The 16505-nt window shown below is 31.6% G+C and overlaps 1 long non-coding RNA gene across 1 annotated transcript; it reads right to left on the bottom strand.

Annotated features, from left to right (window-relative positions):
• Positions 1 to 6691: 6691 nt before the first annotated feature.
• Positions 6692 to 11273, bottom strand: LOC129963822 (uncharacterized). The gene is made up of 4 exons (XR_008784030.1): positions 10143 to 11273; positions 9869 to 10046; positions 7970 to 8909; positions 6692 to 6976 (listed from the first exon to the last, which is right to left on the bottom strand). It is a non-coding gene; the product is annotated as an uncharacterized LOC129963822 (long non-coding RNA).
• Between the last annotated feature and the right edge of the window lie 5232 nt (positions 11274 to 16505).

The following is a 16505-nucleotide window of genomic DNA, read 5'->3' as shown; positions in this document are numbered from 1 at the left end:
GTTACCTACTTACTTCTGTAAGCCCCGTGGGATACTTTATGGTAAACAGGGTTTTTATAAATGTTTCAATAAAAAAAAAATGCCTCATTTGCCACCATATCCCCCCCCACACACACTGAATGGAAAAATCCCGTGTCAACTAAGGGACGGTATTTCTTCTGTTATAAATCCATGGCTAAAAGGTATTTCCAAAAAATGGTGAATTTCCGACTGAGCAGATGTTTAAGGGTGGTGGGTGCGAGGGACCGCAGATTGATCGATTAAAAAATATCAATCTAGATTCCAAATAAATAAATTTGTAAAAGAATTCTGAGTTATAAAATATTACGTTAATGTTAATACTTTGTCAAGTATAATTTGCCAGGTTCCTGTCTGTTTTATTATGTTTACTTAGTTGTTACATCATTTATAAGTACTGATCTTTGGTTAAAGTATAGTTATCGCCAAACATGGTCATTAAAAAATTAATAAAAGTGAGTCATGATAATTAATAAACATATTTATTTATTATCACTCACATATTCCTTCTTCTTCATTATTATTATTATTCGCTTATTATTATTCTGATTTATTCATTATATAATATGTTTAATATTGAATCATTTATATAATAATAAAATTTATATAATATTTATTATTAATAAGATTTCATAATATAAAAACATATTAATTTATTATTATTCACTTGATTTATTTTTATAAAGTTTCTGAAACAAGTCATTACATTGCTTATTAATTAAAATTTCATTGAAATATGACCCTAAAATGATTGGCTGATTGAAAGAAGAACACTGTTTATGTATTGTAAATCCACAAAAGGCCTTATGAAATGGATTAAACTATAAACCAAACTATATTGTTTGGCGAAAATGCCATCATTCCATCATGCCATCATTCATCTTAAGGCTAAGTTTTAGATTCTTTATGGGTCCTAATTATCTTAGACTTTTGAATGCGAAATTTTAATCTTATATTATTATAAGGCAATAATTTAGTTTGTAGCTCTTGCTCTAGATGAAGTTGCAAAGTTGTCTCGAGTAATTTTCATTTTTAATTATTGTACTAGATGTAAAAAAACTCCTGCGCGGTTTCTTTCTTAATGTATATATATTAGGAAAATTAACATGTAATTATACAAAAAAAATCACTTTTTTTAACATCTTGATTCGCTTTTTGCAATCTATACCTAAGAATAACGGCAGCAAAGTCAGCTTAGAAATGAGTAGGGCTGCCAACAATATTTTTAAAGTGGAGCAAAGTCTAAATACAAAGTTTTTTTAAACGTATATATAAGCTGTCCAATTTTTTTAATTGTATTCATCTGAATTGTAGAAGAATAATATCAAACTACAAGATTCTATTTATACTTTGAATTCTTCTTTTATACATTTGCAAAATAACAATAAATAACTAATATCGATCCTCTACTCTGAATATTAAATTTTTCATTTAAAAAATTACGATATAAAAGTAGCATTAATTCTGAAAAAAAAAAGAAACCACGAAAAATGAAAGTGAAAATTCAATTTTCAAAACGTTAAAAGTAAAAAACACAAATTGAGGTAAAAATTATGTAAGAAAATATAGACAAGCATATCATCCTGTGGAATTAGAGATTTTACACACCAGTGTACTGTATTGGTAGCATCCAATTTATTGAGCTTTAATTGCCACTTAGAAATTAATTGCTCAATAAATCGGCAGGCGTAAGGCAAGTCCATAAAATGGTCACAAAACAAAACTATCTATCAATGCTGAAAATGTTAGAAACGTTCGAAAGACCTCGCCTATCCATGAATCACAATTGAGAAGCATATGTAAATTTGAAAAGGCGAGAAACTGATAGCGTACACGAGTTGTAAAAATGTGAATCATAGAAAAAAAAAATTCTCCTTTTTGCCTTTGTAACCTTTGGTTTGCCTAAACGTCAATTTTGATCATACACTTTTGCGTTTATTCAAAGTTCCTTTTAGGATTTCTGTTTCTCATAACATCTTCCACACAGAATTTTGAATCACATTGCATATGTAAAATTCCATATAAATCTGTTCTATATAACTAAATTATGACGGATTCCGCTTTAATTAAACATTTTGTTTTCTTAGTTAATATTTCCCAAGTAGATATATTTGTAAATACATTTCTTATTTTGTTACCTATTTAAGGTTAAAGTATATATGCAGATGTGCTTATGCATATGAATAGTTTTAGTTCATTTAAGTTTTTAAAATTAATTTTTTTCTAATCATTTAAATTCAAACTAAAAAAGTATTTTTTTTAAAAAAATTGGTTTGCTTTTCAGGGTTTAATATGATTTTTTAAGTAATATCTTTGAAATTCCGTATCACATGAATATCACACGCCAATAAAAATGCAACTACGTCTATTTTTTCGGTATTGAAACAATATTATATATATATATATATATATATATATATATATATATATATATATATATAGAGAGAGAGAGAGAGAGAGAGAGAGAGAGAGAGTAAAGTCAAACTTAAACTAGCCAAAATACAAGCTATCATAAAAGTTTCTGAAATCCTACATGCAAAAAGTACAGACTGTACTGCAGAGGGATAATGGAGAAATTATTGAGCTTCTTAAACGAGTAATAATTTGTTATAAACTATTCCTACGTCTATATTCACGTGCCTAATGAAACTTCAAAATGTAATTTCCCCTTTAATAAAGAAAATGAATGTACACGCAATGGGAGTTGAGAATTATTTTTATATTTGAAAGATTTCAGAACTATGTACTGTACTTTGATACAAAATAATGCTAGATGAACAAAGCTTAACAGTAAGAAAATTATTATCCACTTTTAATGCGATTAGCCGGAGTTGTATGTTTATAAATGTGTGTATGGGCATTCATGCACGTGTAAGCACATTTATTGTAAAGAAAAAGAAGAATTAAAAAAAAAATACATTATTTACAACATTTATTTTAATCTTTTTGCTATCAAAATTAAGAAAAGAAGAAAGATTTTCAGATCTTAGGAACATTAGTTTACATGGAACGAGAGTTATGAATTCGTTTTAATAAATATACAAATTTTCTTATATTCAAAAAATTTCAAAATTATATGCTATAATTATAACAAAATAAACTTAATGATCATGGATTAATAGAAATAAAAATGTGTTATTTACCTTTAGTTTGATTAACTGGAGTTGTCCAGTGAATATATAAGTGTATATCTGTGCATTCATGCGCATATATGCACATTAACTGTAAAGTAAAACAGAAACTCAAAAAAAATTGCAGAACTTTCTCTTATTATTTGTAACGAAAAAACTTCTGGTAATTTTAATTTTCTTATTATCAAAATTAAGAAAATTTATTTAAATTTTCTGTATCGTTACTCATTCCTGATCCAAGGATTATGCCTATGTTTATTTTATAATTAAATATTTTTTTGCGATGAAATGCACAAGGTGATAAGCTGAGAATCATTCTAATTAGATTCTGTGACACACTCTCACTAGGTCAGTGACAAACTGTACGTGACTTGCAGATTCATCTGCAACTTGAGCTAATTATCGCAGTTCATTCTCATCAATCATTTAAAAATATAAATAAAATTATTTAAGAATATATCTAGGGTCATATTGTAATTATCTTTAGGCAACTGAACATTTTACAAGTATACAGCACTAATGTAAGGCAATTATGATTCAGTTTCATATTTTGTATTAATTCATATGTGAATCGCAGGCAGAGTTTCCGATAAATTTTAATAATTATGGAGCACTGAATTATGATTTTATTTACTATATTTTAGAGTATCAGGAAGCATTTATTTAGAAATGTATTAAAAAAATTATTAATTATTAATATTTAAAAACAGATATATTTTCTGATATTTCTTAGAACCATTATTGTAGATTGGCTGAAGTTCAGCTGAAAAGTTTTTAATTTTTTTTTCTTCTTTGTGCAACAAGGATTTTTAACTTGTTATAGAAGTTGAATTCAGCCAGACTAAAATGCTGCCGGGGAATAGAATGGAAACGTTAAAAATGGAAAATAACACAATTGCCTCAACAATGATAAAAATATGTTCTCTTTATTAAAAAAAATATTGTTCTTAAAAATACTTGAACACAAAAAAGTAACTTAATTTAGTTGTTTAAAAATGTAAAATTGCAAGAGTAGTAGAAGTTTCAAATCTTTATATTTTAGAGAATATTTAAAATTATCTAAAGGAATACAAGCATTCAACACGCAATACTTCATGTCAAGCAAATACCATTAACTTTAAAGATGATAGAATTTTTAGGAGTTTATTTATATTACTAAAAAGTCATTGAATTAATAATGATTCTTTTCTTATAGACCAGAATTTATATAACTCGTTTTAAATTAAGGTGAATGATAGTTTAGAAAGAGTATAAAAGTTATACAAGACCCGAAATATTTGACTTTAAAAATTTTGAACATTAATAAATAAAATGGGACCAATTATTTATCATAGCTTAAAACGCTTCATTAAAATTTACCAAAGTGTTGTGATTAAACAAAAATTTGCTTGTCTTGTATGTTTAATACATGGACGAATCTGCTCAGCTTATATAAATATAAGTATTGTTTACCCAATCGCTTCCAGCGGGGCGGTTTGGGGCTCTCCGTGACTTTTTCTTTAACGTCCAAGTGGATCGGTTTCGGGCGCCCGATTCTGTTATGGGAGAGGTGGGAATTAAAATCGGTTACTGTTTTAAGCACCCCAGGAGGTCCAAGTCATCTCTGACGATCGGGGCTTTTTCACACATGATTCCTCTGTGCCTTAAGATGGTAGAGTTGGAGGGGGGGGGATTCACTAAATAGGTTGATTGAACATATTTTGTGGTTTGATTTTGGTTTTGTAATTTATATTTCTATTTCGGATTCTATTGGTTTGATTTGTGGTTTCTAATTCCACGTGTTATCGCAAAATTGGAAAGATTTCAAAACTATTTATAAAATAAATTATTCCACAGAATTTCTCTGCTAACGATGAATGATCTATAAGAATACCGACACGTTATTTTTGGATAAGCATCAGAAGCTCTTTTGAGTATTAAGACTATTGTAATGATATAAAGACAAACTATTGCATTGACACTGCGGCCTATTCACATCGCAATTTTCTCACAAAACGGATAGCGACTCTTTACTGTGGAGGGAAATCATTTCATATTCTCACCGTCTTATTCTATCATCAGAGGACAGTCGGAATTTTTGATGCCGAGTACAAACTATGGAAACCGAGTATATCAATGCTCATTTTCCTCTTTAAATAGAATCTCCCGTTATGTACACTGTGTACCCGTTATGTACACTGAACCATCTAAATGCTCTTCCCTTATCTCCCTATTCTTTATAATTTACAGTAATATTTTTGAATGTACAAAATGTTGATGTACAAAATAAATTTTTTGGATAATTTATTTGACCACACACACACACACACACACACACACACACATTAATACACACAGAATAATTATAGTGTCAAAAGTCAATGTTATCAAATTTATAAAATTACGATAAAATGTCTTTTAAAAATACAAAATTCTTTCATGTGCGTAAATACACGACTTACGATTTATTAATAATTAAAATATTTTCGAAATTTCAAACAATGTAAGACTAAAGACATGCACGCTAATGGTACGATTTGATTTATTCTCCATACACAATAGACATTTTTCTTGACAAGAGTTACTATTCGTATATTTTAAATTAGCCGAACATGAATATGAAAGTTTTTATAGCAAATTTCATAACTTCAGAGTTTACTTTGAAATCAAAATTCTTTAAATTTAGATAACTGAAATTAAGCATGAAATGGTATATAAATATTAAATATACAAGATTATTTTATACTTAAAACAAATATTTGAAAAGCCAAATTCCAGGATCATTATGAAATACAAAATTCCTTAATATACTAGAATCATATACATATGGTCATAAGAACATATTGAATTATTTGATAACTTGTTTTATAATCATAAAGCGAGTTCCAGAAATGGACAAGATCATGAAATTGTTTTCACGAGCGTTGACATTCAGTATAAAATTATACCAAGACAAATTCCGAAAAAATATGTATGTAAAATGAAAAACAAATCAGTTTACGAAAAAATATTTACATTTTTTTAAAAAAATTTTCTATGGTAATCAGTGCTTAAAAATAATCTTAAATTATCTAATGGTAAAAAGATTCATTTTCCACTCACAATGATACACTATGCAAATGAAATTGGTTTTTACTCGTGACAACTGCAATTCCTGTCTATATTGCTGGGTCAATGAGAGCTCTGCGTCAACTTGTTGAGCTCTAAGAGATTCATAACATACAGAAACTTTAAAGCGAATTGTATCTGAAATTTAAATCAAACATTGTCTTGTTGGAAAATTGGTTTTGATTACTAGCAAAATTAAAAACACAAATTTTAAGTTATCCATATTAAAAAAAAACATTTCACCAATGTAGACTATTTTTAAAAGACTTATTTCCCCAAGATTAAAAAACAACAAATACAAGTATTACATTTGAAGGGAATGAATGAAGACAAATATTTTATAGTTAGCATAAGAATAAGATTCCAGACAATTTTAAGCTAAAATATTGAATTGTCAGACACGTGTTTTGAGTCAGATAATTTGCACACTTTAAGCTCAGCAAAGTTCGAAAAAAAATTAAATATTCAGTATTTTGTTACAGAATAAAATATTTCGAAAGACGTATTGATGTCCAAGTAATATTGACTGCATACATAATCACATTTCCACTGTGCAGACCATTTATGTATTCATTTTTTGACACTAATATAAATTTAGGCGAAGCCAAAATGAATTTTACAAACTCAACTGCATAAATTGGATCTCCATTCATAGTTCCATTGAAAAGGCTCTGAATTCCAATGTTGATGGCTCCAAATGGTATCTTGTGCCGTGATCACTTGGGTTAAGACATTGACATCTGAAAAGATTAAATTAATATATTAAATCATACTATCGAGAATGTCATTAAATGCCAGAACATAAAAGACTAAATTTTGATATTTAAATACACTTCAATAATCCAATTATCTGAAAAAAATTGCTATCAATAGAAGCGAAATCTACATCTAGGATTTTTTTCCACCAACAGTTCTCATTATGAAAATGTAACTAACCATTTCAATATAATGTTAAAATAAACATATTTAATTTTTCCAGGATATTCTGAGGCAATCGTGTTTTTATTATCTATGAAAGTCAGAAATGTCAAATAATGAATGCTCTAATAGTGTTTGATAGTCATTGTTTAGATTTTAGAATACGATAGATTTTGCCAGACTCTCGAAACCTTCACAGAACCATTTAAAAGCGCCCAAAACGAAAGCATCCTTGCATAGTGGAGAAAAAGAGAAAGGCCCGATGTTGAGAAATGAGCATAATTCTTTTGTAGAGATTGCAAATGAATTTCCTAGATTGCCGTTTATATACTTGAAGATCAAATGACTTCGCGTTTGAGATTATTATTTGCTAGTAACTGCGATTAATGAAGGATTGAACATTTTAAATATCAACTACAACATGTTTGGTTTGACCCCAAAAACTAGCTAACTAGGGGAGAAATTACAAAATTATGTAGAAACATTTTTTGCTTATCTTTCATAGGCACATGTCCAAAAATATTGGACCATACATTTCCCTATTGACAAGAAGAAAGCATACATTGTCCATCTCCAATTTTTGGGCAATGAATGACTTCGACATCTATTTACAGAAATTGATCTCCCCGTATAACACGAACGGTAATTCGATTCTTATGTTCAGAGGCAGCTAAAACTTCTGTTTATGTATTTTTGTACCTTCGGAATACTTTCTAGAGGGTCCAAATAAAATAGTTTCCGAATATCATGCTATTCTGATAATTTTATTATAATGATTCAAGAACTTATCAGGAGAATTTGATACTTCAAATTACCTTAAGGAAAGTGGCGAGTATTGATGGCTTGTATATGGAACCAAGAAAGCCGTATTACTGATGGTGACGGCACACTTTTATCCAAGAAAAAATGCATGCATAATGGTCGTAAGTTGTCTGACCTATGACTACCCAATGAAATAAGAACATTTTTATAGGTCTAATAGATCTAATAATTTTTATAGGTCTAATTATTTCAACATAAAGTGTTTGGATACAATTTTCAATTCGATTTGACAGTTATGAATTCTTGCAGCTTACCGATATCACTTCAGTACCATTTTTTCCGCCAATCCAGGCATCTCATATTTAGATTTTACGGCTCGAGCCGAGATGGTATTTACTGCACTGATGAGGAGTGGTATAAAGTCTTTGTTCGATTAAGTAGCCTCTAATTTATTCTTTGTAGAATGTGCTGCTCCAATATCAATTGCAGGAGATTGTCTCTTTCTATTCACAAGACGTTCCATCATGAGTAAACACGAAGAATTCCGTCAGGATACTTTCAGGTATAAGTAAAGTAATTTAAGTTGATATCTCCATATTTCTTGCTACTATTACTCTAAAAACAAATTCTCACTCTTTTTCTGTTCATCTCTTGAAAACAGCGCAAGAAATAATGGCCATAGTTTTTCCCCTACCTCAGACAGAAAGTAACGCAATTCAGACTCGTCACTCAGAAGCCACTTTCCTGGAATATCCAGGGATTAAACATTTCTTTCACCATCAATCCACTGTGCAGGTCATCAAAGTTCCAGTAATTTTTTTGGGTACAAATTTGATACATTAAACTTAGTCTAATATTTCAGGCTTTATAAATCATCCAATAAATCGTTGGTTTGTTTGTCGGATTCCATAGGATCTAAATTCTAATATGCGGTTGTTGAAGCTCCATATTATCTGTCGTGCCGTTATCACTTGCTTCAAAACCTTTCAACATCTGAAAAGAAATTAATGATTATATATGAAATCGATAAAAAAAATGCAAGAATATATGCATTTTACTTTTGCTCTTTTATCTACAACGAATATTCTAAAATCTGATAAGAGTGTTCTTGCAATTTCATTGGCAGAAATTGCAGTTTTCGTTTTAGCCAGGAAGTCTTCAAGCTCACATCAGTTCATTTTCTCTCTTAATTAATCTATTAGCAATATTTGAAATGCATTTGTTAAACAATTCATCTAAATATTTGGTTTTAAAAAATACTTGCAAATCTTTTCCTAGAGCTATAAGCGTATATAGGAAAATAAATCGTGCATCTAGTTTGTTAATTGCCAGTTAAGCATAATGGCCGATAATATAACAATGTTTACTCTCTAAACGCTAGAATATATATTAAAGCAACCCACAAAATGCTTAGTGGTAGATTATATGACATTTCATTTAACATTTAAGAAATATTCAATTTTAATTTTGGACGGTTGCATTTCAAATTTTATGGAATGCTTAGAAGCTTGAAAAATAGAAAAATAAATTTGAGGATGTAGTTATTAAACGTGCTTCTTGGTAACAACTTATAAAGGATCGAAAAACGTTGATTTTTAAAATAGTGATACATTTATTCATTCTAGAAAGTAACTTTCCCTCAGTTCATATAGACACAAAACAATTATCTTGAATAATTTTTTTTGTCCTGTTACAGATACGTATTGAAATAAGTTATTTGAGTTCCTGGCCCTGTACTACCCAAGCGATAGCATGCAAATATTTATATACTGGTAGTTCTTACGTTGGAGTAGTTCAAAAGGTTACAGATATTTATTAAATGTTCTCCGAAAATTATGTTTCACTTCTCTTTGCAGCTTCCATTAAGCTTACTTTCGAGACGAAGCTTATAGAATTGGTTTCCAAACGCCATATCGCTTTGACAGTTTTATTAATATGATTTACGAACTTACTGTGCCCTTGAATTTCTTGTACATGGATGTCATCTTAAGAGAATACTTCCTCGCATACAGCAATGGTGCAGATGGATAGCATGTACATGGAACTGAGAAAACAGTAATGGCGATTGACATCATGCTTTTGTAAAACAAAACGGCATGAACACAGGCAAGTTGTCCACCCTATGAAAAACTAATGTATAAAGTACATTTTTATAGCTCTAATTACCATTGATAAATTGCATACAAACTTCATTTCGATATGACAGTTATAAATAGTATAACTTACCGATATTACTTCTTTGCGAAACCGAGAGACTCCCCTGGCCATCCAGATGGCTGCTATCAACACAATTTATGCGAAGAGCCCAGAAGGCAGTCATTCCTCATATGAGTAAAGGCGTTGTTTGCTCTAACAAACATCTGAATAGTCTGCAGAGAGCTGCTCTAATAACTGCAGGATTCGTTTCGTTGATAATTTCTGCGAGGTTGAGTTTCTTTTAAATGAGTGAAAAATCTGATGAATTCAAAACAAACTTCCTGGTATGAGTGAGGCAGTTAAAGGATCTCTAAGGTTATTTTAACTCTATAAACTTATCAAATTAAATATTCATTCTGCATATTTTCAGAAACGGCACAAGAAAGCAATCGCTATGGCTCTTTCCTATATCATTAGACCATACCAAATAAAATCCACATAATATGGCACTTCGTCACTTGAAAGCTACTTATATAAAATATTCAGAGATTGTTACTTCCGTATTCAATCAAAATACCAAATATTCAGATTTCAATGCATCTTAGCTTTCCTAAAGTTTAAAAATATACGAATGGCCAGCTAGTAATTTAGTGTTTAATTTTAAATTTTGGAAGACTAGGAATTACAAAGATTATCCCGCGGTTACTTTTAAAATATTGCTCTCGAATGGAACAACCTCATTTGCCTTAAAGCTGTACCTACTGTTTAAGTTTTATGAAAAGGATAATTTATTTTTTAATCATCAAAGGATAGATAAATTCAATATGAAATTTGCCTACTTTCATATACGTTCAAAACAGCTGCATTTAAAGACAATATTTCTAATGCTTAATTAATTCGATTACATTTCTATCCCTGATCTAGCTATTACTTCCCTTCATTCAATTCAAAAAGGCAATTAGAATTGATCCGCATTCAATACACGATATCATTCAAACTTCTGTTTTCGAATTTTGCTATGGAACAAACTAAATTATTTCTAATTTCTGGACCTGTGGTTGTTCAAATAGACTCGGCTACTTTAATAGAAATTATATTTTATTGCACCTCAGATATCTAATCCCTTCAGGATTAATTTATTCGCGAGCACGAATTGGACGAATTTTTCCATACGACGTGCGATAGTGTAACGTCAACTAGGGGGAATAAATTCATATTAAGAAAGAAAAGAATGGCATCCGCAATATTATTGTTCATATTATAGGTTGATTTTAATTTGAAGATTTGGGGGGGGGGGAAGGGTGGTTAGAAGAACGAAATGCTTCATAATTTAAGATTACGCATACGGAATTAATACTCTCCAAGATGGTAAGAACCGCGAGCTGAAATTTAAAAAATAAAAGACAGCGTTTTAAACGAAATGTAGAAATTTTGGAGTAAATTGTTTACTTTCCAATACACAAACAATTTTTTATTGCCACTCTACTAATAAGTAAATGTAATTCAAAAAAAAAATATCTACAGTTTATATATTAGGCATTTCAAGGAATTATATTTTTTTTACGAGCCAATAGATTTTTTATGTTGAGCTAAGTTCTAAAGAAAACGCAGTAAACAAAAGAATCTGGAAACCAAATATCTAATTTCATCGCAATATGAATTATAATCTATTCTGTTCATCAGTAGCTATTATAGTGACATTTGTCGATTCTTATTATACAATGAAGAATTTCGATTATTCCTTAAAACCATAATGCATTTTAATTGTCTATTTGAGCACACTTCTAATTATGAGATTATCCGAAATATCACAAAACAAAACGCATCAGAACAATAAATTTATATGCCATTTTTCAATCCTGTTCGAGGTATTCTTATGTAAAGTGGAAACTTCAAAACATAAAGACGATTATTCCGTCAGATATACATATATAGCTATAAATGTATGGGATTAAACTCCAAGATGATTTTAAAAATTATCAAGAAAGACCTGGTTTAATTTTAAAAACTTATTTCGGAGTCACCTAATCATTCTGTTAAAAATTCCCTTGTTTTCCTACTTCAAAGCAATGTTTCAAGCTCATCGCCGCCTATATCCCTACTATCTATTGAAATAATGGTCATCAACGTGAAATTAAGAGTTGAGAATAATTAGAATGAGTAAATCCTTGTACAACACAGAAATGCGGCTCAGTTTTCCTTCAGCATTTTCCATCGCCTCAATGTGCGCGCGCACACACACACACACACACACACACACACACACACACACACACACACACACACATATATATTCATTACCCACTCCGCCGTCACCAACCCGAGACCCGCAGCTCACACACATTCATTACCCACTCCGCCGTCACCAACCCGAGACCCGCAGCTCACACACATTCATTACCCACTCCGCCGTCACCAACCTCAGACCCGCAGCTCACACACATTCATTACCCACGCCGCCGTCACCAACCTCAGACCCGCAGCTCACACACATTCATTACCCACGCCGCCGTCACCAACCTCAGACCCGCAGCTCACACACATTCATTACCCACGCCGCCGTCACCAACCTCAGACCCGCAGCTCACACACATTCATTACCCACGCCGCCGTCACGAACCTCAGACCCGCAGCTCACACACATTCATTACCCACTCCGCCGTCACGAACCTCAGACCCGCAGCTCACACACATTCATTACCCACTCCGCCGTCACCAACCTCAGACCCGCAGCTCACACACATTCATTACCCACGCCGCCGTCACCAACCTCAGACCCGCAGCTCACACACATTCATTACCCACGCCGCCGTCACCAACCTCAGACCCGCAGCTCACACACATTCATTACCCACGCCGCCGTCACCAACCTAAAACCCACAGCTCTCCCGCAGGCGTTTCCCACGCCTCCAACATTTATCCTCGAAAATACAACTAGTACCCAACTTACCTACACCTCCAACACCAACCCCCAAAACCGCAGCTCAAACGCTCATTACCTACGCCGTCTCATCTACCTCTAATCCCTGGTTCTCGTAAATAATCACACCGCCACCCCATACACAGTCCATAATTCTCACACCTATCAGCATATTACCCAGCTAACACCAATTCTCAATACTACATACAATATCCGATATCATGACTAGTTAATCAGGACAATCATGTTTTTTCCATAACTCATGGTGAAGTAGCTTGCATACTTCGTCACACATTGACTATTTTCAAATTCCACAAAGCTGTCACTCCACTCACTGCCTAATGAAACATTGCACAAATAAGACTCCACACCCACTCCAACTACCGAAACAAAGTTCATTTCATTTTATTTTATGAATCATGATCGTACATAAGATACGAGTTCTTGCGTGACGCACATCACCAGGGAATTTTCTGATTCGCATAATGCATCTCAACCTGATACTAGGAATGCATGTCAGTATCCTCATTGATGCACAAAGGCCAAATATTTTGCACTAAAATTAAAAACGGAATTTAACAAATACTGAATCCAGCGGTTTTTATGCTAGTTCTGATTAACACGTTGAGTTGACGCAGAATAGAAACAGCATGCGATTTGTCCAACATTTTTATAAGTTGCATACAAATATTACCAGTATTTTGTACCGCTTCCTCAGTCAATTTATAAAATTAAATATTAAATTTCCTCCGAGTTTAGTTCCAAATTGCCCAAGCCCGACATCTAGCAATTCTCGATCATGTTTCTGAACAATTCGATTCATTACGATCATTATATATATTTCGAAGAAATCAAGTTTTGGTTGAAGTGCTACTTGTCGAATAACTAAAGAACGATTTGATTCTCAAATTTAATAGATACTTGGATGTACGATTCTATCTGAAAGCGTACTGTAATATCGCTAATTTCTTCCTTGGCATTTCTTTAATTTACCGTTTCAAATTTTCGATCTCAATATTCTAGATTTCTTTGTGCTCATATCAGTTGGATACAAAACTAATTTTCTAAATTCCAGCTAATAAAATTTTAAAATGTTAAATTAACACGACTCGTTTCTGGCCGAAAATGGTTAAAATGTATCTCGATTGAAATATCCCGATAGTTTATGCAATAGTTTGTGCAAGAATTCGTGATTTAAGTAAATAAAGAGAATACTAAATAATGAAACTAGATAATGCTAATTAGATGACACTTCTTAAAGATGCAATTAAAATGCAGAAATACCAAATATAAAATAATTTATTCCGTAATGTAGATTACACGAAGGACGTTAAAATAAGCAAAGATTATTCTTAATGACACAGACTAATATAAAAAACAATTTTTATATGAAACTTGTTTATGACATTAAAAAACCCAAACACAAAGAATTTCAAAGAACAAGAGAATGTTTAGGGTACTAATCGGCAATTACAGTACGAAATATGGTTTCCAAATACGAATTAGGGGGAGTACTTCAGGCTTAATTAAAAAATGACGTTGTTTAACATCCTTTGAAGTGGATAGTAAAATTAGAATGTCAATTAATTATCTTCTATCTTTCTGTCCTCGCTTGATTATTTTCCGTTATCACTATCATTAAGAACTAATCACTTCAAAAAATTTCGTCATTCCGACTTTATCCAATTCACTCTACTATCCGGAATGAAAATTTCGCTTATATAATGCATATTAACCTCGATCTCTGAAGTCTTTGTATTTAGAACAAAATTTCTCTAAATATTAAGGAAATTCCTCGACCTATAGAGTAAAAAAATTAGGCCATGATGCTTTTATTTTTAGTGCCTAAACTAACAGCTTATTTATCTTGGCTCATCTTGCATTCGATGAAAGCTCGAACAAGAATTAACGACAAAATTAACTGCTTAATTGTTCCAATTTTTATTCGAAACACAGGAACGCCTCTTGATTGATTAGTTGAATATATTTTGACTTAAACTTCCCTACTTCCCTACGAAATTTACCATATCAATTCATAAACAGAAGTTTGAATAACAGCCTGAAATCAAGAATTTGTTTAATTTAGAATATACCGACGGAATTAAGTAAACGCTATTCAAGAAATTTCAAGCATCGCCAACGAGTTCGATGAAATACACCTTATAACTTCGAAATACCCTGAAATGAAGTTACAACGGAGCTTAATTGAAAGGCTTTTAACAAAGTTACAATCAATATTTAGCGAACGAATTGATCTCTAAATTAACAATCGCAAAAATTAAGAAACCAAACTGTAGTTTGAGAGATTCATTTTGGACAATTTATCTTAAAATTTGATCGATTGTATCAGAAAAATATTCAACTTCCGTTTTTAGTTTGAGAGGATGCACTGATTGTCAGGTTATTATTGGTTTAAGATTTATTCGATTTTGAGCGGGTATTCGATTTCTCTATATTCTAGACTGTCCCTATAAAATATTCCCTACACCTCGCAAATTCCTGGAAGAGACTAAAATAGTATTAACTTCTAGTATTCTGAAGGAATAGGGAAGAAATAATAACCGTATATTCGACACAAGTAACCTCCAAGCAGCTAGGGTACCACAATTATGTAGACATACCCGGTTTGTCCAATGCGATGCGACAGCAGGAAATTCAGGACTTCAAATAACTTTCTATCCAGAAACAGCACAACACTATAGTAATGGTGCTCCTTTCTCTAACTTCTTAGAATTAGTATTAAATTTCGAGTCGAAAAGTTGGAAGAATGACACTTGCAACGTCGATAGTTTCAAAATATATAGTCCATCACATAAGGAGAGTCGGGCATAAAGATGCAGGTGTTTCATCCACATCGTAGTAGATTGTCTTGTGAAATGACCTGAAAGAGAAATTGGTTACCTTGGCGAAGTTATAAATGATGAATGATAAATTAATAATTATATCTTTTTACGAAATTGGATGCATTGTCCTACTTTACATCGATTTCCGTGGAAAATTTTATGCTTAATGAATATTTCGCATCGCGAATAAGATTTGAGGGAATTATGGTAGTTCAGCGAGGTTCTAATTTCTCATTAATCTAGGCAGCCAAAAATACTGTAAGTAGAATTGCTATAAATTCTATCCTTGAGTCTCTTTATAATCACAGAAAGGATTTTATGGCAAAAGGACCAGAATTAGATAAACTGCTACAAACAATGATGTACCATCTACATTACATACGTGATAAAATATTCATTAAAATATGCGAGCGTCTCATTACTTAGCAGAACACACAAGCTTGCCTCAACATTACAACTTTATGCTTTTATTATTTTGGGTAAAATGAACGCACCTTATTGAACTTTCATTAATGTTACATTAGAAAAGTTGCCGTACAAATACGTTTTAAATGTTTCATAAAACAGCGAGAGCCTTGCAAGTTTCAGGGTTTTTCCCATGGCTGTGCAATAAGTTTGTTATGCGAAAAATATAAATCTGAAGTATTGCCTACAACTAAGAGACTATGTATAAGCATATTTTAATGATTT

This window comes from Argiope bruennichi, chromosome 3 (genome assembly GCF_947563725.1).
Source record: "Argiope bruennichi chromosome 3, qqArgBrue1.1, whole genome shotgun sequence".
In the NCBI taxonomy this organism is placed as follows: Eukaryota; Metazoa; Arthropoda; class Arachnida; order Araneae; family Araneidae; genus Argiope; species Argiope bruennichi.
This window is presented reverse-complemented; position numbering and strand designations above follow the sequence as displayed.